This window comes from Sphaeramia orbicularis, chromosome 11 (genome assembly GCF_902148855.1).
Source record: "Sphaeramia orbicularis chromosome 11, fSphaOr1.1, whole genome shotgun sequence".
NCBI lineage: Eukaryota > Metazoa > Chordata > Actinopteri > Kurtiformes > Apogonidae > Sphaeramia > Sphaeramia orbicularis.
The window spans coordinates 17342583-17367503 of record NC_043967.1 but is presented as its reverse complement, the minus strand read 5'-3'; the positions used below and the strand labels follow the sequence as shown (position 1 = coordinate 17367503).

Genomic DNA, 24921 nt, shown 5'->3' with positions numbered 1-24921 from the left:
CTCACCTTGAAACTGCGGTGATTGTATAGATCTTCTGCACTGCTGGGTTGAACATTTGTGTGACGCACCCACTTTTTAATATCTGCAGCCTTTTTGCAGCAACATCAGTATCTGAAGTATTGTCTATAGCAGGGGTGTCAAACATATGGCCCGTGGGCCAAAACCGACCTGCCAAAGGGTCCAATGCAGCCCCTGCGATGAGCAAAAGTTACATTGAAGATATAACAGCCATATACTGCAAGTAAAATAACAACATAATGACCTATAAATAATGTCAACTACACATTTTCTTCTAAGTTTAATGTGAAAAAAGTAAAATTACATTATGAAAATATTTACATTTACAAACTATTCTTTTACAACAATAATAATAATACTAATACTACTACTACCACTACTACTACTACTAATAATAATAATAATAATAATAATCCTCAGTGAATAATCTTAAGAAATATAAACCTGAAAAATTACTGTTGCTAAATGTTTTGTGCATTTGTAGATCCATTGATCTTTAAGCTGTGTTAAAGGACTCATATTTTCCTAAACCCACTTTTATTAGTATTTGGTTCATTTATTTGTGTATTTGGACCCTAATAGTTCCAAAAGTTTGAATTTGAACCCTCCAGGTGCTATAAAGCTATCTTTATATTCATTTTGTCAAAAATGTAGTCGATTTCTACAACCCATTTCAATTCCTGATTAATTTGTTGCATCTATAACTAGTTACGTCACGACATTTGCACATAAGGTCAAGACTTCCGATGTACATTTCTTCGAGTACACCATAACTGTCAGCAGCTGCGGTTGTAGTCCATGCTGAAAATATGGCCAAACTTTGAGCTGATTACCTAAAATGTTCAGTTGTTGGTTGAAGGGGACAGAGCAGCACAACCAACAACCTGGAGGGCTGTGCATTCTAGTCACAACTAATAGAATATGAACATTTGAGCAGGATCTTAAACTATAATGTCTCTGAAACATAATTTAAGTTTTTACAGAGGATATAGCATTAGATCCTGTTCTGATCAAACAGTAAATTTGTTTTGTGTTTGTGCATACTTCTGGTGTTATTAAAATTTTTCCAGGAAATAATCTTTCAAAAAAAGAAACAAAAAAATATTGCCTTGTTAACAGTATCGTGATATATCGTGATATATCATATTGTGATTCTAGTATTGTGATTTGTATCGTATCACCAGATTCTTGCCAATACCCACCCCTACTAGAGATTCCCCAGTGTAGATGAAATATAAATTTGTACTTTAGTTTTGTACATTTGCTGCTTTACAAATCATGCGTATATGGATGGATTATTCATTTGCACTGTATTACAACAGACCCACATTCATATATAACTGTTGTAATGAAATATAAACTATCAAAGAAATGAATTAATTGTATTCTCATATGTTGATCAGAGCTGTGATTAAAGGTTTGGTGGGTCTGAACCATGTGGGAATAGCTGTTTTAGTCTGTAGCTCAATCATAGTTTCTTTCCTAAATCTGTCTATAAGAAAACAAACAGTCAAACAATAGTTTAACAGAATGAGGAAAAGTAAGAAAAAAGTCCACTGGAATCAATAACGCTTCGATTAAAGCCATCAAGTCTCAGCTTTTCTGGAGAGTTGATGTGAATTAATGGCCACTATGATGTAAGGCTGCACACTATCAGTACGTTGGCTTTTTTAATTGACTGGATGTTGTGCAGTCAGTCATAGCACTATGGTGTAAAGGCCAAAACACTGAGAGAAAGTTGTGCTCTGTAAAGTATCTGAAATACTCTAGATGTAGCCTAAAACTCACTTTCTGCTGTTCACAGCTAAAACTGCCCCTTGGGAAAATGACTGTAAGCCACCCACATGGCGTAAGGTCACACATCCTCTCTGTAGAACTGCAGAACTGGGTAAAATGATGCAGAAATCACAGAATAAAGACTAAAACAGCTTGGAAATGTGTAAAAAAAAAAAAAAGAAAAAGAAAAACACACACATAGGCCTGCACTGGATCTGTCACCACAAATACTCTACCACTCTCTGAAATTGGAGCAGGACTGAGAGATTTAGCTTCCATTAAATTTACATTTCATCTACAACATTGGGTCTGCATGGTCAGAATAATACAGTTTGTGCATCACCGTTGCCTACTTAGCAGCATTTGTGAAGCATCTGAAGCTGCAGCAGTGACTGAGAAGCCCCAGGCCACGCTGCGCTCAGATCTGTGAGCTCTGGCATGTCTGAATGAGATGTTAATAGCAGCAACGTTGCCATGGAGTCTTAAGGTCAGAACTGTAACGGGAGATTCTTCTGCCTCACAAATGTGTTGCTGAGGGGCGACTTGTTCGTATGCAGCTCAAGTTCTTATGTGTTGCACTTCATATTCTGATGCAGAGAATGACTTTGAGAATCTTTACTTCAAAAGCCCGGTATTTGTATTCACACAGGAGTTATATTTGATTCATGTCATACGCGGGGAGCACAACAAAAAACTGTGAAGCAGAAAGAAACAACTGTCAGGGTGAGAAAAAAAAAAAAAAGTACTGGAATTATTTTTATTTAAAGTAGTTAGCATTACACTGCATTCAGACAAAGTAGCTGAAATTAGTTGGTAGTGTTTAATATGTTTAACAGCTCCACCCACTTATCTAAATATAGCCACTGATGGTTCCAGGAAGAGAAGAAAAAAGCATAAGTGTGACAACCACATTGCCAAAAAATTCCACAAATGTGACAGAGGCATCAGTCACATTTTAGAAAGTCGAAAGTTCTCAAACACTTTAATATTTATGGCATCAGAATCCAACTAACAGCATGATGTCTGCACTCATTTCATACATGCAAACAGGATGGATCAGCCTAAAAATCCACTAAAAACAGCCCTCAACAAGCTCTTAATCCAGTAAACAGAGGTCTGTCTTCTCTTTAAGCCTGTGTCAAGGTTTACAGAGTTAATTATGCAACCAAAGCTATCGGCCCACTCTTCTTCATATGAGTATATTTAATATGACAAACTCACTCACACACACAAAAGATACCAAAAAATTACAGATCTGCCTCGGATGCAAAGGCAATTTGCTTTGAAGTCATTATCCAAGTGTTACTTTCCTACTTATTCCTACATTTAATCATTTAAAGCTGCAGTGCTTGATAGTTCTTCAGTGTCAACAAGGACATTTTCCATAAATATCTACTAGGGCACAGGAGACTTCTGCATCCATTCCTGTACAAAATTGCCCAGATTTTGTCTAATCACAGGCATTCTCAGATAGGTAGGAGGGTTAAATACATGATTGACAGCTGGCATTACCAATTGCTGATCAGATTCCAGAGATTCCCCCTGAATGTGATTCTACTGCTCTATTCTTATTTTCCACCCCCTTATCTTCTAAAGTTCTCAATGCTCAGTGCTGACCTGGACTTGGTGCACCATCTTGAAGAACGTCTCAAATCCCTTAAATGCACATTAAGAACCGAGGTGGATGGAACAGAGGAGATACGACCGAGAATACAGAGGTGTACTCTCTGTCATGGGTTTGTGGACGTATTGTGATATTGTTCGTCAATCAGACCCATGGTGCAGAGAAGGGGTGTGGCATACATCTGGATTATACAAATTATGGCAGGAGAGTCCTGTGGTCTTGGTACAGGAGATCAATCTCCCAATAGAAGTGGGTGGCACTTTCACTGGAGGAGAAGTCAACTAATTACGTGAAAGCCCAAATATGACCTCCTATCAGTGCTCAGTAGTAACTATATTGATATCTGTAACCATTTCCAATTCATAAGCTATCAAAATATGGCCTGTTATAAGTAAAGGTAAATGTTTAATATTTTTAAAAAAAAATCATCAAAATTGTAAAAATCTAAATTTCTCAAAACTGTGTGCAAACTTTGTAGACATTGTCCAAAGGAAGTTACTTATACAATTTTAAATTAATCTGACCAACAGTTCCAGAGAGGAAGATTGTTGAAATCTATACATTGATGATTTTGTGTTTGACCCTTCAATGTCACTCAAGGTCAAAGGTCATGGTCAAAATGAAAGTCCAGATATGGCTTCCTATCAGTGCTCAATAGTAACTATATTGATATTCCATGTTATAAGTCATCAAAATATTGCCCATTATAAGTAAAGGCAAATTTGTAGTATTTCAAAAATTCATAAAAAGTTCAAAAATCAAAACTGTGGTCAAACTTTGTAGACATTGTCCCAAGGAAGCTACATATAAAATTGTAAATTAATCTGATCAATAGTTTTGTCAGAGAAGATATTTGAACAAATTGCTAATGACGATAAAGACAAAGATAAAGATGAAGCCAGACACAACGCCTTCACAGTAGATCACTGCTTATTGACCAGTAAGCTAAATACGAACGTTTTCTTCAATCCAAAGTTATATTGGTTATTTAAAAAGATCAAATGTATGATCAAACATCTGCGTTAAATAAAAATCCCTACATCACTTACTGACACATCACACCACAAATCTGTCGTAGTTAATCATGCGTCTACATAAACATTCATTTGACAGATCAAAAACACAGCTGTATAAATTAACATCAAACATCATATTTAACAGACGTCTATTTAAAATGATGGCTCTGAGGTGAGGATGACTCATGTTGTTTAATGCTAGATGCCTCGGCTTCTCACTCTTCAGGTTCTCAACACCTCAGCTTGCATGTCTAATGGGATGGATCACGAGTAGTGGCGAGGAGGGGATTCACTTCACCATTACAGCTAACCATTACAGCTAACTACACTAGTCACTTTTCCATTGACCCTCAAATTGTGCAAATATAATCTTCGCATAAAAATTTACCAAATGGACAAACAACAATTTCGCCTAAAGTCTCATTTTTCGATTAGAAGTTTTTGCGCTGGCAAGAGGTGGTTTTTGGGCGTAGCGCAAATGGTATATCACGCAAAACTGAAATGGAAAGACCTTTACTCGCAACTAAAGTCAGGTGAATTAAAAAACGGATGTTGACGTACATTACAACAAGCAAAGAAGACGAAGAAAGATGTCGCGGTGTGTGTGGACACACCAGGAAACCCGATCATTTTTAAATTTAGTACGAGATAGAGGGGTAATATGTAATAATAATGAATATATCTGTAAATCAACACATTTACGTTCATCGCCATGTTAATGGAACTACTTCTCGTGTCATCTCACGATAATAAATAAACAAATCATCGTATTTGTGATTTAATGGACAAAAACGACATTACGCACTTCTGTTTTATCGACATTTAGTAAATATTGGTAAAGTTTTGCACAGATGTCCAATGGAAAAGCGACTACTGTTGTCCATAAAGTCGGTACTATTTTGTTTTTAGACATATTCCTGTTTTTATTCCCATTTAGACACCTCAGTAATCACCTTTGACCTGGTGTAATGGTTACATACTGAGTCCCAGTTACTAACTATCAACAAAAATTCACATTATCACCATGATTTCATGAAAAGAGGTAAAAATATTTTATTCAAACTTTACATGTATTTTCAAATTCGAGCCTTTTTTCCCTCTGATTTTGGTTCCTACAGCTTTTATGTACATGTAACCACCCTGCTTTTACAGGAAGTGAATCTAAATTTAATCACACTCTGCCCAGTGTCTAATTGTCAGCTGATATTATGTACCAGACACGTCATGTGTCATGGCCAGACCTGTAAAACGAGAAGAAAAGGTCATAAGCATACATAACTAATTAAGTCTTTGTAGAGGACCGATGTAACCTTTGCAGGAATTAACTTGTACTTTGAAAGACACTGACATATTTCCAAGAGTGTTTGGAAACTTTTCATGCGTTGGTGCTGCAGTTTAAAATGCTGCATGAATTTGTGTGTTTCCTTTTCAGCTGTCGTTTTCCATGAGCTCCTCGATTATGAGTGTAATAATGCCACATCAATACAGGAAAGTCTACTGCAGTGAACCAGAATCATGAGGATTAAGCTGTGTGCATGGGAGTGGGTGTCACAGTTTGCTAAAGGCAGATAGAGCATATACCTGTACATGCATGTGGGTGTGAGATAGAGATTATACAGTCAGCGCGTGGGCATCCGGATATGTATTACTTCCATTATGAGGCTGCAAATTTGATGCTGTAGGGACAAAAATGCTGGTCGCCATTATTTAAATTGACAGTTGAGAGTTATTTTTAGCTTTGGGTTAGGGTACGGGTGAGGTTTTCAGCATGGTGTGGTTGTGGTTCAGGTTAGGGTAAGTCTCCAGGAAATGAATGTAAGTCAACACAGTGTCCCGTAAACACAAAGAAACACAACACGGGTGTGTTTGTAAAAGAGTGTCCTTTGGGAAAATGTGTTCTCCAACACTAATACCTCTCTGCCCTTGATGGTGGAATCGGGACAGTATGTTTCCATGGCGACTGGCCCCGTAATGGTTACCATGGAAATATGAGAGAGAGGCAGTGATGCAGCAGTGGTTGTCAAGGAGACAGAAAGAATGAGCGAGGAAAAGAGAGGAGACTGTGAACAAATACTTTAAAAAAAAAAAGAGTAAGACAGAGGAGGAGGAGGAGGAGGAGGAGGAAGGAAGGAAGGAAGGAGGAGGAGATGAGGAGGGTTAGGAAGAGGAAATGAGATTGAAATTAGATGAGGAATTAAAGACAATATTAAGGGAAAATGTGAGGTGAATGTAGAGGTACAAAGGAAGGGAGAAGAGAACAATCATGTCTCGTGTTGGGACTACCTGGACATTGAATTAAAATGAGTGAGTGAGTGAGTGCAGTATTTGCATAGTACAGCTGTCTAACAGACTAAACTCAGGAGTCACCCTACACATACTGTAGACATCAAAGCTGCAAATATATGGAAACACAATTTATGTAGAAAAAATAAAATGGGTGAAGACCTTTTATTTTCCACCACATTAAGCTCAAGTAAAAAAGACGGAAATACAACAATTTGGTGTTACAGTTCTATAGGTCATTTTGTTTCCAGTCTCTCAGTGTTTCTTCTTTTTGCCTTAGCGCAAATTGGTAACAAAATGAAAACCTCTGAATTGAATACAAAGATGGCAAAACATGAAAACATTCTTTGAACCAGATTTTTATTTGATACGGATGGACAACAACAAAAACTGAATCAAATGAACCTTAGAAACTGAATCGAAATGACTAATTTGAAACAACCGAAAAAGAAATGATTGCTCCGAGTGTGGCCTGACTTAACAGTGAACTCTGTTTCTTACTTCTAGAACATGTCTAAGTTGGCATTTCTAAACAAACCCTTTCAACTTGGCCTCTAATCTTCAAAAAAACAAACAAGTGAGTGAAAATTTCTGATCGTTTCACAGTAAATATGTTCTAACCCACAAACAAATAGACTTAGATCTTTGCATTACACTAGACGTCTGTGTCAAATGAGCTGAATGAACCTGTTTTCTTCATATCGTTGCTGTCAGGCGGAAACCTCTTATGTCCAAAACGGTTATTTGTCAGGAAACTGGAAAAACAACGTATATTCTAAATAAATAAATGGAGCTAAGAGATGTAGTCACAAGCCATTTTCAACACTTTTCATTGGTTAAGTCATTTTAAAACCGTCAGGCCAACGTGAAGACTGACCAATAGAATCGTTTTATTAAAAAAATAGACCAAAAATGGACAATATATTGTTTCACCCGTGTACGCTAGATGATGCTTTTATTGGCTACAGATAAAAACTCATTGCAGACTGGTGCACAGAAATGCAGCCAAACAGCAGGGAAAGAGAAAATCCAGGCAGAAGCTTAAGTTTCCTCAGATGAATAGATCATAGCTCACTGCCATAAGGTCAGAAGTGAGAAGAAGTAACACTGTGTGAGTCAGTCCACATAGTATTGATAGGGTAATGTACATATTTTGCCTTATTTTACATCCTACTTTACAACAAATCCATCTGTTTTCCTCTCTGTGAATGTGAACTGATTCTTGAATTTCCCCTCCTGTCCTTGCCTGTGTGTCATCTCCATCTGGATTCACTGTGTCAAAGTCTAATGTATGGACGAGCTGGGAGGAGCTTTTACAGGATATTATTGTCCTACTTTATTGTCTCTGTCAGTAAAGGCAAAACTACTCAAAAATAATGCAGAGATAAAGTAATACAGTCATGAAGAACTCGGCCAAATGATAAAGTTTACAGCCTGAAATTGAGGAGAGTTAAAGGATCTGAAAGTGGAATTACCATGAACAACCACTAGATACTGATTCCATAAACCAGTGTTTTTCAACCCTGGGGTTGGGACTTCACGTGGGGTCGCCTGGAATTCAAATGGGGTCGCCTGAAATTTCTAGTAATTGATAAAAATAAAAAACTTATTAATAAAAAATATATGTTGAATTGAGAGAGACAGTCACAGTACATAAAAGACATGACAAACTGAAGCTGAAACTGAAGCACTGTGGTACTGTTTATCTTTCAAATGTTCATTGTGGTCAGTTTCAGATGCTGCAGCTCTTTCATAATTCATAGTTTGAGTTATTGTTTGTTCAGTATTAATTGTCAGCCTTGTAAATACAAAATACATACATAATCTCAACCTGGCTTTTCTGCCTCCGTCCATAATAATATACAGACTAAATGTAGATTAAAATTAACATTTATTTGCAACATAGTATAGCAAACTATTGACAAAAACATTCCTTTTAGCAAAATAAAGTCTCCGTTTTGAATGTCTGGGGTCACTAGAAATTTGTGATGTTAAAATGGGGTCATGAGCCAAAAAAGGTTGGGAACCACTACCGTAAATGCTTGGATATGAAAGTGGAATTTCCATGAACAACCACTAGATACTGATTCCATAAATGCTTGAATCCCACAGACTTTCGTTCAACTTCTCCTTATATAGTTAATAATCATTTTTCCAGTTGCTATTCTAATCTCAGCAGCTTTGTTGGTTTCAGATTTGGCTTCAGTCTAAAAGATTTTAAGACTAATAGAAGGCTTCGACGTCTGCAGTGTGAAGACTGATTAACACCTCACCTGCTTTTGTTTATTGTCATTTTTTTCTGTTACAGCCTGATTATAGTTGAGGTTAATGAGTTGCTTTATCAAGAGGCAACTGTATTATGAGGGTTACTGTTTTCCTGTTTTGGTGAGTGAGAGAGTGAGTATATTACAGCTCCACTGTATTATTCAAGTATGGTCACTTCTGTCTCCAAAAGCTAGGATGGCTTCACAGTATCACCATGACTACTATGTCCACTTTGTTTATAGTCTGTTAATACCTGTTTAACCCTTTCATGTATAGTGGTCACTACAGTGGACAGCTGTTCAAAGGTGTTCTCTGATATATTCATGGATTTTGTTGTTTTAGTTCCATAACACAGCTAACACAGTGGACACTTATGGATCATCCCATACACTGACATTCATACCATTACTGTAACTTTGCTGTTCTTGATAAACCTGATCTGCACTAACATGTTAGAGTGTAAATCAATTGCTTATTATTGTTATTAGACTGTAATAAACTTTTTTTTTGTAACAAAAAGGGTTTTTTTTTTTGCATTTTATCTCCATGAAGTGACTAGTGATTAGTATTAGAGTATGTTAAAAGTGTAAAAACATCAGAATAGCAGCATTAAAAAGGTTTTTATTTCACAGTTTTCACACAATATATCAGTAAATATATGTTTCTCTGCTTCAAAAATTTCCAGCTGAGTGGACATTTTTGGAACTCCATTTAAAATAGGTTCAGAAGAAAATTTTCAATCGTATTGTTTTTTTCATGCTTAAAGAGGAAGAAAAACACTCAGGAAAACAAAAAATCTTGATTAAGGTTCTCATAATTCATGCATGAAAGGGTTAATTACACATTTACCTATTGAAACAGTAATGGCAACAAAATGCAGATATTCATGTCAACTGCAGTGTTGTACAAGTTACTTCCAAACTGTAACACATTACATATTACAGTCTACTCTTGTTAAACCGCCCGCTGTTATACCGCCATTTTCGCTCACCGCCGACCAAAACCATTGCACAAAAATCCCCAATGCATTATTCCATTAGCTACCGCCATTTCCGCCTATCGCCATCCGCCAGCCCAGTTCCATGCACAAACAACACATTGATTTCCCGACCGTTATACCGCCAGCGTGATTGCCATCGAGTACACATAAATTTTAACAATGCACTGAAACAAACGCGCCAGACGCTGATCGCGACAAGCTACGAGTAGGTCTACGGAACAGCCACCGTTCATTTATCGCAGAACACTCAGTAGGTCAGGATGTCGGGAAGAGGACGTGGGATTAAGCCAAAGCCTCAAGATGATGGGGTGTCATTTCCCGACATAGTATAATAATGCTTAAAATGTTTCCCCACTTTAAATGATCCCTTACAACATAACAGAATCAAGATTTATTTAGAAACGCAATTAGAACGGGTTAACGGAGGCAGCACAGACATCATATAGTAAAGACATGCACATTATGGACGCAACCCGTTGTAACGCCATTTTCGCTATACCGCCAATTTGGCCGTGAACGGAAGTTGGCGGTATAACGAGAGTAGACTGTACTTACTACTATTACTGTTATTTTAAAGTAATTCCTTACCTTACAATATTACTGTCTCAGAGTTGTAATGTGTTACATGACTCCTGTATTACTTTTGAGTTACATACACTCTCGTCATAAATGGTGAGTGCACAGCAGAACCCAACCACCCAGATGGATAGTTCCATAAGTAACGCTACAGTCTACGATATTCAAATCCCAGCAGGAACGCTTGCATTTTTTTCAACAGTTTACATGTTCAAACAGGGGGTGTGGTGCCGAGGAAACCAGTAGATAAATCCACAATTGATAAAGAATTCTAACTATAGAAACATTAGCTTACCTTGTCATTGCTGATCACAGGGATCATGCTAACGAGCTTCTTAAAGCAGGGTTAGGGTTAGTAATGAACATACGTCCACAATGGACACAGTGGACAATGGACTGTCTTCTGCCGTCTTCACCCATTGGCTGAACACCAACAGGAAATAGAACTTTCCTGCTGCATTTTTGATTCCTCAAAGTGTCACGGTCTTGCTGTGTTTTTGTTTTTTTTTCATTTGAGCAATTAAATTATGGGCGAAAAGTGCGAAAAGCGCTATTGAACATGTACTGAGTAAAATTGTAAATAACCCTAAGCATAATTGCTAAATTCACTTCTGTGGTTGCGTTTTGGTGTATTGTTTTTTGTTTTTGTCTACGTAAAGGGTAGCTTCCGGTTTGGACGCCTTGGACTTTTATTTTGAAAAGTAACTTCCTGTTTTGATGGCGCAAAGAGAAAAAATGGTTTTACGTGTTAGCCGCCCCTCTGAAGAGGCACAAGCTCTTACGGTGTATTTAAAGATTTACTGCTATTAAATCAAGAAAAAAATCACCAGTAAAGCGTCGTTCTTCATTCGGGGGGTATGCTACAAAAATATTACTGAAAATTGTTTAGTAATGCCTTACACTACAGTGCTAGAGCAAAGAGTAATCTATTACTGTAATGCATTACTTTTGTAAAGCGTTACTCCCTACACTGGTCGCTTGGTAAAATATGCCATGACATGTACTCAGTGACTCCATAAACCATACCCTTCATCTGTACTTGTGACACAACACAAGTCGAAACACATCCACAGCCTCTTCGCAGTCACTTTGAGGAGCTTTAATTCTGTCACATCACCGTCCTAATTTAAGTATTCACCGCCAGGAAGGACACTGCTGACCAACCACAGCAGCAGGAATGAAGGACGACATGTTGACAAGTGCTTTGGGGTGACTGGCTGTCACAAACAAACCAAACAAGCGTCTTGCATTGCTCATATTGGTCCGCCGTTCGAACGCATCTGCTGACTTCTACATACAGTCCAGATGGCCCACACTGCCTTGCTAGAGGCAGCGTGACCGCGGGGTCAAACACCAAAACCACATGAGGTCACCGCTTCCTCCGGCCCTCCCTCTGGTCTTGTCAAACTACACTGAGAGGCCACTTGTCTGACCTTGCTGTGTCGGATTTGTCGCAGAAAAGAAGTGTTTTTGGCATGCAGCCAGTAAAATATCAGCGCTTCCAGCTTTTCAGCAGCGCAAGTGACGTCAGAAACTACCAGGGGACATTACAGCTTGGCTCCTGTCTTCATGGCTGAGATGTCGACAAAACACTTGAGAATCAGCAGCTTTATTTTTCACATGACTGCAGAGGGCTTCCTGTGATCACGGGATTACAGAGAGCGACAGTTTTACCTACTGTACTTATCTAATACACTTTCTATTCCTGGCATGGTTAAAATGAGCAGAAAAGGAGGCTGAATGGAGGGGAGGCAAAACTAACACCATGGGGAAATGATAACTAGTCAGTGGATAATTTGGCAAAAAAAAAGTATATTTAAATGCTATATTTTTCAGTTCCAGATGGCTGTTTCTAAATGTGCTGTGTATTTGTAGATCCATTGTGTTCTGTAAGTTATAATGAACATGTAAAAATGATAAACTGAGGCATAGTTTTGTCAAAATTGCACTTGGATTGTTCATGGATTTTCAGGTTATTCGCATTTTTTGTGAAATATTTTTATAATGTAATTTTTTTTGCACTAAAACAAACAGAAAAATTTGGAGTAGTCATTATCTATACTGTGTTATTATTTTAGTGGTCCAGCCTCCTTAAGATAATATTGGTCTGTTTGTGGAACCTGAACTAAAATGACATAGATAACCATGTTCCAAATTAAAAGCTTGAGCGCTGTTTTTTTTTTTTTTTTTGGATAATAGTTAAAATAGTTGGTGTTACAGTCAGGACACTGAAAATAATGTGGCATCAATGAAACCATATCCATGCCTGAGACCAGAAAATGCCTATTGTCGCAAATACGCAACAAAACCAAAAATCTATCTATTGTATGTGCTATAGTCAAAATCTTCACTTAATTTAGCATCTACTTGAAAGCAAAAACACAAATATTAAAGTTTTTAACATACTTGTATATAAATTCACGTTAAAGGGGTCATATTTTGCTAAACCCACTTTTATTAGTCTTTGGTTCATTTATTTGTGTATTTGGACCCCAATAGTTACAAAAGTTTGAATTTGAACCCTCCAAGTGCTGCAAAGCTATCTTTATATTCATTTTGGCAAAAAATCAAGTGAATTTCTACAACCCATTTTAATTCCTGCTTAATTTGTTACGTCCATAACTAGTTACATCACGACATTTGCACATATAAGGTCCAGACTTCCGACAAACATTTCTCCGAATACGATATAACTGTTTGTCAGCAGCAGCTGTAGTCCATATTGAAAATATGTCCAAACTTCGGACTGATTACCGAAAATGTTCAGTTGTTGGTTGAACACGACAGAGCAGCACAGCCAACAACCTGGAGGGGGCGGGGCATGATGTGGCTCATCCGCATTTAAAGGGCCAGCGCTCAAAACAACCTTTCTGGTGTCATTACTCAGAAATAGGGTTGAAGATGGACCTGTGGAGTTGAATTAATGAAGAATTCAGAGCCAAGCATAGCATTTACAGTTTATGTAGACCACAGGGAAATGTTTTAAAATGCATAATTCCATTTAAAAAAGATAAATATCACTCCTTTCAGGGTTAAGGATTCATGAGTTGAATGGAGATCTTTCTCAGTTTTTTAATGTTCTGCAGAAAACAAATTATAGATTAATATTTGGCTTTATTGGACAGTCTAAAAAGAGTTAGTAAAGATGTGTAAAGTTTGCTGAGAAATTAAAATAATAATAAAATAATCAAGTATTCTTTAACATGACATCCCAGTATTCGCTTCTCAAAATTCTGACACTTAATCAGCCCTTGTCCAGCCATCTTCCTCTGTCAACACTCACAGTAAAAGCAGAAAATGACAGGATAGGAAAAATACTTTTAGCTCCTGCATGTGAAATCACAGCTCTGTATTCTGCATTAGCATTTTAAAACCTACATTCTCTGCTCATTTCCCTGCATTGAACAATACACGTCTTGGGCAAAATAAAAAGTGAGCACTTCAGTCACCTCTCTCCTGCATTTGCCGCCTGAGGCACACTCCATTAGACATGGTGGTGGGTACGTGTCTGTGTGTGTTCTGTCCACAGTCAGCTGAATAAATCACACAAATCTCTTGCCGATTTTATGTCTTGGACTTATTACTGGTATTAAGGCTTCCAGCAATTCTGTGAGTCTTCCAGTTTTACTAGAGTTATTTCCTCTGGAGGAGAAATAAAATCAGCCCATGTTGATTCCTTGCCTTAGAGCTTACGTAATAACTAATTCGTTCAGTAAATTTGTGGTGACGTCCTTTCAGCTGATCTGTGCTGCAGCTGCTTCTGATGACAGCGAGTGTGAAGCCGAGGTCGGATTCAACGAGAATAAAACAGACCGGATCCCTCGACCAAAACACTCGTAGAACGTCTATGCTTTGGTCACTGGTAACAAAAATGAGTCAGTTGATTTTCATGTTGTGTTGACAGACTAATTTGAAGACTGATATGCACGCATTTTTCTATTTCATGGTCAAAACTGAGTGAATTCAATTTAACCCATAAAGACCCAGTGCTATTTTTGTGACAGTTCCCATATAATTATTTCCTCTGAATGTAGCCCTTCTGAAGTGATTTATCACCATTTATTGTAATATTATATTCTGTGTTTTGCATTGTTTGCATGATGTGCTTTATATGAATGCATCATCCAAATATCTTCAGATGGTTGACACAGTTTATGACGCTGCTCTGAGGTTTATTACTAATTCTAAAGCCAGGACACATCATTGTGAGTTGTACTCCAGAGTGGGTTGGCCTGCCCTGTCCACTAGGAGACTGGGACACTGGTACACTTTTATTTACAAGGCCATACTTGGGCTACTGCCTCCCTACATCTGCAGTTTAATAACAAGAAGAAATATTGAATCTTATTGTCTGAGATCAAACGAGCATTTGCTCCTCTTTGTGCCATTCGCCCGTACAGAGCTGGGAAAAAGGGCATTTGTGTACTCTGCTCCTTGCTCATGGAATATGCTGCTAAGAGACTGGAAACTGACTGAACTGATCTCTCTGAATGCTTTTAAATCCAAACTCAGAGTGTTAGAGAATATCTCAATGACATGCATGTGTTTTACATAGGTTGACTGGTCCGGTAAATTACTGTATGTTATCACTGCATAATGTAACTGTATGTTGTAACTATGTGTTGTGCTGCCTCTTGGCCAGGACTCCCTTGGAAAAGAGGTTCTTAATCTCAATGGGATTTTCTTCCTGGTTAAATAAAGGTTAAATAAATAAATAAATTCAGTGAAAATCATGTATTTTCCTATATTTAATTTACTGATCATGTAGATGTTCAGAAAAGTTCAGACTGAAGGTGAAGGTTATTATATCAGAAGCAGAGGAAACTTTTTCAACAAAATGTATTATTAACGGAACAGAAAGCATCGCCAACACCAAACCGCCTGCTGCCCTGGCACATTTTACCTGTCTGCAAAAGTGAGGTGAGAAAGTACTAAAAGAGGTGAAAAGAACTACTGTCTGGTCGTGTTGAAGCTGAAGAGACATTCTGAACAGACTGTGGAGAAAATTACAATGATGTCACCTCTGCAACTTTTAGCCATCTCGTGTTTGCATTTTTATAGTCTGACACTTCAACAGTTTTGTGACACACTGTGACTTTCTAAAATTATCTTTTAAATTGATAAACATTAAATGTGAAAATGATCACGTAATTTTTTTGTACCAACTAATTAACCCATAAAGACCCAGTGCTACTTTTGTGGCAGTTCCCAAATGAATTTTTCTCTATATTTAACCTTTTTGAAGTGATTTATCATCACTGATTGTAATATTATCCTTTTTATTTAGTGTTTTCTCTGTGTAAATCATGTCTTTTCCTATATTTGATTTACTAATTACACTGGTCTACAATTTTTTAGAAATGATTTGCTTCAGAGATTAAATGTGCTAAATGTTACGTATTTTAATAAGATTAATTGGAAAATAAACGACAAAAGTGCCGGTTTGCTAATGTTTTCAAGGTATATGATTAAGTGTTATTACACATATATATTGGTTTATGTACATTTATATAATAGTTTTATAAATCTTCCACTAAATAGAACCTGTAAAGTGAATGTATTCTAATGTGCAGACAGTGTTTTGAAGTAGATCTTGTAGCTCTGAGACAAATATTCCTTTTGAGTCAAACCCATTCTCTCGTTAATTCTTGAATTTCACATTTTGACCCAAGGCTGTATCTTGGAAAGTTTAGCCAACCAGCATTTTTGACTTGATTTTTCTTTATCAGTGACTCTCGTGTGGTAAAATTTCACTACTTTTATTCTGGAAGCATTTTCCTTGTAGACCAGTGTTATATAGATGTTCATAAAAGCTCAGATTAAAGTTGAGGGTTATTATATCAGAAACAGAGAAAACTGAAGAAGAACTGACATTTTCAGTAAAATATATCATTAACTGAACATAAAAGACAAGTGTCTCCATCCACTGTCATTGATCCAACTTCATGGGTTTTACTGGTGAATCAATGTTGTAGAAGATGACAGTGTTTCCACGTTCACTACAGAGCCTCTGAACGTCCAAATGGGTCATATGTGATGACCATGAAAAGATGATAAACTGCATTTTACACCAATTATGTACACGTATTGATAGGATTATTGGATCAATAAGTATTAAACAGTTTGGATCAGTAGAAGACTTGGATGCTGGTGGATGTTTGGGTCTTTATGGGTTAAGAGGCTTGATTTTCATTTTCTATTCTGTGGAACAAATATAAAAATCAATAGAAAAAGTAGAAAAAAAAAAGGTCAGTGACATATTCTTAGATTGGTGGTGGTCATTTTTTCAAGTGATTTCCCTGCATCGTCAGGTATCTATCCATCTGTACCGGCTTTTATCTGGATCAAATATAACGTGTAAATACACATAACTTTATTTCAGTGGTTACTGGGGGTCACACTAGATAGTGATTTTAACCTTTAGTTGTGTTTTTTGTTTGTCTTTTAAGGCTATGCACATATTTTCTATATTTTCTTGTAGTAGCTGAAGAAAAGAGAATGAGAAAAAAATATGTACGATCATATCAACCCTGCAAAAACAACAAACCTAGACCTAAACCAAGACTTTTGCACTTTATTGTACCCATTTTAGTTTACTTCCATTTCACTTTTTTATTTTATGGAAACATATTTAGTTTTAGCTGTTCTCAACACTAGTATCAGTGTTATATATGAAGTCTCCCAAATGTTTTTATTTTAACTCTTTCTGCATTAACACTGTAATATGTGAATATGACTGTACTGTATCTAGGTTACAACTGAAAATAGTAAAAACAACTGTTCTGTACTTGAGGCGTATGCTAGAATAACTTTTACCAAATAGACAATATTCTAGTAACATTTATGAAGACCTACAGACATTTAGAGACTGTCTTTAAGTAGTTCATATGTATAACTATTACTTGACTGCTTAAAACAGTGTTTTTCAACCTTGGGGTCGGGATCTCATGTGGGGTCGCCTGAAATTTCTAGTAATTGATAAAAAATAAAAAAAACCTAATAAAAAATATATGGTGAGCTGAGAGAGACAATCACAATACATGAAAGACATGACAAACTGAAGCACTGTGGTACTGTTTATTTTTCAAATGTTCACTGTTGTTGGTTTAAAATGCTGCAGCTCATAGTTTGAGTTATTGTTTGTTCAGTATTAATTGTCAGCCTTGAAAATACAAAATACATACATAATCTCAACCTGGCTTTTCTGCCTCCGTCCATAATAATATACATTATATAGACAGAATATCATCTAAAATTTAACGTTTATTTGCAACATAGTATAGCAAACTATTACATGATCAAAAACAAATTAATTTTAGAAAAAATGTCTCAGTTTTGAATGTCTGGGGTCACCAGAAATTTGTGATGCTAAAATGGGGTCACGACCTAAAAATGTTGGGAACCAGTGGTTTAAAATGAACATATTACAGATGTAAAATGAGTACTGAAGGGTAGAAAAACTGTAAATTGATGTAAAAGTGTTCCGCTCCCAAAAGTTTAAATATGTAAATAGAAATAAAGTGGCTGAAAATCGTCAAACTCAAGTACCTCCATACAGAGCTGCAATACTGATGTAAATGTTGCACACTCAGTTACTTTCCAGCGATGAGAATGCCTCTGACATCTGTCCTCCAAACTCAGCTTCAGCATCATCTCCTGTGTGAATCAGAGTGAGGATGTAGCTTTCTCTAACATCAACAACCTGGGCTATAAATCAAGTCAATCTGGTCAACATGAGCGGACATATTTATCACTAGTTACTTAATGCGGAAGTTGCAGGTCAGGAGTGAAACAGCTGCAGTCTACTGAGTTAGTTTAGAGGGAACACGGAATAACAGCCACAGGAACATTAGTAGGAAGACACTGCATTATCTCTGCTGCATGCAAGTTTAACGTAGACTTTGAATGCAACTCAAATTAAACACTTTTAACCCTTGAACCCCTGAGACATTATTTCAGGTAAATGTGCTGATTTGAATTTGTGTCTGTTTCAGTGTCATAAAAGCTGCTCTGAGTATGTGCTTGTGTTCCTTTTCTTCAGTGGTTTTGTTTTACTGTGTGTTTTAGGGTCAAAACAGGGTGGAATAACCGAAAAAGACAAAGAGAGGGATTGAAGTTTGACAGGTTTTTACTAAATAAAGCACTCAGAACGTACATCAATAAGAGATTTAGGATGTTGAACATGAACTGTGAACTGGAACACACTGAACAACTAGCATTTGAATTTGGGCCCAGTAGTTTTTTTTGGGGGGGCTCTTTTTTTCTAAATTAGTCCAGCTTCTTTTTGGCACCTGGTTGAACTCCAAAAAACAGTTACACGGTCAAAACTTGGTAAAAACGCAGTAAAAAAATAAAGGAAAATCACAACAATAGTAAAAACAACAGTAAAAACAAAAAAACACAAGGTGTCTGTGTTTTGATGCCTATTACTCAGGGGGTGGGGGGTGGGGGGTCCTACTGAGCATGCTCAGATGTCTATGGAAAGAAGAAGGTCTATTCTATCATAAAATATTCCTATTGAGCAAATGGTTGAATGTTTAGAAATATCTCAAATAAATCATACTTTCAGATCGTGCACCGCAGACACTTTAGGTTTTAAAGGGTTAACTGTAAAACACAGTTAAAAATACTACAGTAGTTAAAGATTAAGGTAGGTTTAGAACAGTATCAGAAACTAACATTATTGCTTAGAAAGAGAACTTACTGAAGGAAACCCAAAAGGAATCTGTTATATATTCCATTAATAAACAGATGGTAAATACAAGTTCATTTTTGACATGCTAATAAAGACATTACAGATATAAGTATCAGCTTGGGCGCCGCTAGCTATTGTGGGCCCCAAGGTAAACGTTGTGGATCTGTCATAAAATTCAGTATCTTGTCGATCTATTGGGGGGGGGGGGGTTATATACGTTATAAATTATGCTGGCGTGCAACAAAACTGAAACTTAACATGCTTTCAACGTCCGACTCCCAACTTCTGTGCCTCTCTTGTACAGCGGATCTTACACGAAATTTCCACAACTTCTAACCTGTATCCACTGGACCCCCTCCACTGCTCTATGGGCCCCCCACAAATGCTGGGTCCCATGAATTTGTCATGTTTACCCCCCCCCCCCCCCCCTTTACAGTGCCCCAGAGTGTCAGAGACAATAGCCTACTGCAATCACCTACATGTCAGCTATTAACTACCATTCACTTATTTAACCCAAACTGATTATTCAGACACAGAAATTATTATTATTACTATCTGCATTTCCATCTTACAACTGTCTAATGCAGATTAAAGCAGCTACACCTGGATAGGAACCTGGCGATACAGGGTTAGCAGGTGGGGTCAGTCACAAGTTAACTTAAAACAAGTTGTAAAACGAAATGTTTCTTAATTAAATTTGGTTTTTGAAAAGAAAATTCAGTAACAAAAATATACAGAGACCACTTATGACCTTCACTTGTTGCTTCCACTGTGGATTTCCAGTTATGTCAATCTGATCATTTGTAGGATGGAACTAAAGCAAAACTGTAAACACTGAAATGGCTCTTAACAGTGTGAACAGAGTTATTACCTGTAGTTCATGTGAACTACACTGACCTCTATGGTACCTTTAGTTAAGAGTCATAACAAATGACCTACTCTATGGGACTGCATCGGAAGATTTCATTGTCAATTTATCCAATATTTTCTAAATTAACGGATCACTTGTTTGCTGTATGAAATGTCAGGGAATGTCAGAAGAAGATGAATGTCTAAGGGTTTAAGCAGTTAGAATCAGAGCATTTTGACTCTGTTCTTAAAATAAGTACTCCAAATAAAAATGTTTGCAGTTCATTTGATAGCTGACCACTAATTAATTCATTGCTGCAGCAACTCTGCTCTGCATCTGACACAAATTTGTGCAACTATTTACAGTACTGCTGCTGCTGCTTCTTATAGTTTCTTTTTAACAGTTTTTGATTTCAGTTGCTTCACATGTTCCATTCCTTCATCTCGTTTCTGGCCATTGTTAAAATAACTCATGATAATTAAATGCTTCCCTCAAGCTATGTCATACATGCCACAGAAAGGGAAAAAAGGGAGAGGGACAGGTTTAAAAAAAAAAGAAGATTTCATTTAAACTACCTGATACTGTTGCATGGTGGATGTAAATGTACAGATCCTGGATGTATGAATTGTAAAGACAAATAACAGGGCAGAACATTTCTAGATGAATAAAACCATGTTAAGTTAAAATGACAAAATCAGGACTAAAGGCCAATAAGTCTACCTATCATCTCAGTGGAGTCTGAGAAAGTCTTGCTCGTTGTGTTTGACAGTCAGTTTTCTTTGCAAGCAGTGGATAATGTGTTTATTATTCCACAGACTTTCATTTATATGTACCACAACAGAGTCATACTGTATATATAGTACATAATATGTACTTTTAAAGACACGCTGAATACATTTTAACTTATCCATGGTCCACTGCATCTGAGGGAAAATTAAATTTGTACTGCTGTGCCTGCTTTCTCTACACAAAGGAAAAAGGTTGTTTGTTTGCTGGCTAAGCTGATTGATTTGGGAGTCAAAGCTGGCATTCAGAAGACTCACAATAATGGCAACCCAAGCGCATAAGACACAGAAGACTTGTTTTCATACACAATATAAGAGGAAGGCTTTTTTTCCTTCTTTTTCTCCCATTGTGCCTGATATGCTAAACAAGAGTAACCACAAAGAAAAAGAAACTTAGAAAAGAGGCAGTTTCATGTTCACATGCAGGAGACTGACTTCTATCACTGTAGAACACGCTGTGTGAAGGCTGGATTTGTGGATTTGTCAGGTCATGTAAGCATGTGATACATGACCTGACTTCTGCTCTTCGGAATGAAGAGATTTTAGACTTGCAGAGATGAAACAAACATTGGCTTGATCATCTCTGTTGTGATATTTAGGCACAAACTATAGCTACTGTCAAATAAACTGCAGCATCTCCAACTCCAGCATCACCAGCAGAGTTGACACTGGTTCAAAACAAGTTCAAAACATTGTGACTGGACCCTACAATGACTGCATCACTGAGCCAGGTGCCACATACCGTACATTAAAAATAGGACCGACGACCCTGTATCTCACCGGCATGTTCTATCAAGGATCAATGACAACGTGAATTTACAAGGTTGTCAGGTTCTGCTGTTATGTTAGAGTCCTGTGGTCTTGATGCAGAAGATCAGTCTCCCAATAGAAGTGGATGGTATTTGTAGATATAATCCAGTGGTTCCCAACCTTTTTTGGCTTGTGACCCCATTTTAACATCACAAATTTCTGGTGACCCCAGAACAGCGACATTTTTTTTTTGCTAAAATTAATTTGGTTTTGATCATGTAATAGTTTGCTATACTATGTTGCAAATAAACATTAATTTTAGACGACATTTAGTCTATATAATGTATATTATTATGGACGGAGGCAGAAAAGCCAGGTGTAGATTACTGCACAAAGTGAGAATTTTCTTTTCCTTGGTCAGGATATGTACAGTCAGTCCAGTTTGGATTTACAAGGCTGACAATTAATACTGAACAAACAATAACTCAAACTATGAATTATGAAAGAGCTGCAGCATCTGAAACTGACCACAATTAACATTTGAAAGATAAACAGTACCACAGTGCTTCAGTTTCAGCTTCAGTTTGTCATGTATTTTTGTGATTGTCTCTCTCAACTCACCATATGTTTTTTTATAATTAAGTTGGTTTTTTTTTTGTTTTTTGTTTTTTTTATCAATTACTAGAAATTACAGGCGACCCCATGTGGGGTCCTGACCCCAAGGTTGAGAAACACTGACATAAGCCATTCAAATATGGCCCATTATAAGTAAAAGCAAATTATTAATGGTTCAAAAATGTGTAAAAAAAAAATTAAAAAATCTAAACTTCTCAAAACTGTGAACCAACTTTGTAGACATTGTCCCAAGAAAGCTACATAAAAAAATTTAAATGAATCCGACCAGTAGTTTAGCCAGAGGATGTTTGAAGAAATTGCAAGCGAAGGTGCCGCTGCCAAAGATGATGATGATGATGATGATGATGACAAAGACCATACTGGACAGAGCACCCTCACATTAGCTCATGGTCTATCAACTGGCTGGTGAGTTAAAAACCACTTCAACAGAGAAGTAAATTCTCGCCTCTAATAATGATGGTGTGATAAAGTCTATGGAGTGAATAATTTGACCTCCTTTCAGAGATGAAGAATCCCAACATGAGGAGATGTTGGAAAAATCTACCCTGACAGATGACACATCCTGTTTATCTATAAAACCAACAAATGCAAGCGTGATTATGACAAACCAACATCCTCAGCCTATTACAGTTATGACCAAGTATTCTGAACAGAAAAGGTACGGTCACACTTTATCACAGTACAATTTTGTCTGAGTTAACACTGAAAATGCCACAAGTTGCTATACACCCAAAACAGCCAAACAGGACCTTTTCTAGTCTGTGTAAATGTCCTCTGTCGTTGTTGTAAGTCAATCTCTTCATAAAGCCTCAAAGTCTCAAACAACAATATCATGGTTGTATTATCTTTAAACACACAAATCATTTTGCATAGACGTCAGTACGTATCCATGTAAAATGACAGTGAAAACAGGTATTAAAAGAAAATATCTGTATATTTGTTTGTTCCATAAATCTGTCTCTTTTCCATCATAAACTGTCATAAATGACTATAGGCTATATTTCACATCACACACAAACCAGTGATGTTGCCTAAATGGTACAAAACTCAAGGCATTTCTATAGGGGTACATTTGACTCATGCCTGCATTTTAACCTCTATTACCGTAATTTCCGGACAATAAGTCGCTACTTTTTTCACCTACTTTGAACCCTGCAGCTTAAACAATGATGCAGCTAATTCATGTTTTAGGGTCTAACTAGCTTCATAATGCCAATACATTTAGGCTCGTCACACCAGACCAATGAAATTACCGAACAGGTCACAGTGGACCAATGAAACAGTTCGAATCACTGTAAATCAAACGCACTTCCACTACATTCTTCAGATCAGTCATTTTGCACGTCATGTACACACCGTCATCATGGAAAACACTTGAAAAAATACATATGAGGCAGCTTTCAAGTTGAAGGCGATCGATCTGGCTGTCAAACAGGGAAATAGAGCTACTGCACGTAAGCTTGGCATCAATGAATCGATGGTGAGACACTGGAGATGGCAGCATGTGGCTTATATTCAGGTGCACTCAATAGTCCGGAAATTACAATAATCTTGACTAGACAGGGAATGTGATACAATACAATGTAAGAAAAGTCAAAACTGGGATCTTCAACCTTTCATTGAAACTAAGTGATGCTCAACTGAAAAACAGTACAGGGTTAATTTGACCTGTTGGCAGCTGTAGTATTACCATGGGACAAAGACTGATAAATAAGTAATGAAATATGAATATATGGTGAAATATGTGAAATTAGACTATGTGAAAAAGGCCTGATATATGGTACTATATATTGCAAAGGCCAGACATGCTAAAGGCAGATGATAACAGTTAATTAAGGCTGTGGAACTTGAGGAAGAATCACAATTTTTCCCACTTCTTATAAATACAAGTGACTGACAGAAAAACTATAATAGGTTTCATGAAGTTTCCTGATGCTTAGGCTCTGATGTGTTAGTATTTTGGTGTTGCTCCTTGATTAAAACTCATATTTTCCCATCATATCAGACGGATATTATTGCAACATCTTAACAATAGAAGACCCACAAATCTCCTCACTGATGAAGTAAACATTAATTTTTCTGCACAAATCTGTAGAAGGCGGTGTGTTTCATATTCATTTCATAGATTGTGGAAGATTAATTTGTGCCCACCGGAGTTTTATAATAAGCTGAAATGTTTTAACCTGCAGCTCATTCACTTAAGGTAATTCTTTGCTGTCTAAAGACATCACTGAGTCATTATATCTTCAATAGTAGCAAAACAAACTCATTACACACACACACACACACACACACACACAGCTCTGCAGGTTAAAGTGGAATAATCGTACACTTAGAATGCAGACAGAAGCTGAATAATCACTATAAATGGACTGAAATAAACTCACTGGCAACACTAGTCATACAAACAACCCATAATACAACTATCTCTGTAAAATACCATAATTGCACTGGTTCAAATGAACTTCCTACAAAGCTTTTCTTTATTTCTTGAACAACACAATCTGTTTGATCGCCCTAAAAAGCAGATCATACAGCAAATCAATCATGCAACCGTCCCAGCCCAGGTACAAACATACTCCAAGATTTATGGTATGTTTGGAGCCAGCTGCTCCCTGAAGGCAAATCTGAAATGCATGTTTGCTAC

At 37.0% G+C, this 24921-nt stretch overlaps 1 protein-coding gene across 1 annotated transcript in view; it reads right to left on the bottom strand.

Annotated features, from left to right (window-relative positions):
* gabbr1b (gamma-aminobutyric acid (GABA) B receptor, 1b) overlaps window positions 1–24921 on the bottom strand; it is a 325006-nt gene that overhangs the window by 63932 nt on the left and 236153 nt on the right. The gene's annotated exons all lie outside the window — the stretch shown is intronic.